Below are 202 nucleotides of genomic sequence, written 5' to 3' on the forward strand. Positions count from 1 at the left end.
TTTTTTTCCTTTTAAAAAGCCGGTAGTATAGCTCTGTGTTTGTCTAGTACGCACGCACTCCTGGCTTCCAGTTTTAACACCCCCTAACCCCGGCGCACGCCTGTCATCGCAGCCGACAAACGCATCGGGAGTGTGAGATCACCCGCAACAATACGGGGAGCTAGAGGTCAGCCTGAACTTCCTGAGACCCAGTCTCCAAAAA

This window comes from Peromyscus maniculatus, chromosome 17 (assembly GCF_049852395.1).
Source record: "Peromyscus maniculatus bairdii isolate BWxNUB_F1_BW_parent chromosome 17, HU_Pman_BW_mat_3.1, whole genome shotgun sequence".
In the NCBI taxonomy this organism is placed as follows: domain Eukaryota; kingdom Metazoa; phylum Chordata; class Mammalia; order Rodentia; family Cricetidae; genus Peromyscus; species Peromyscus maniculatus.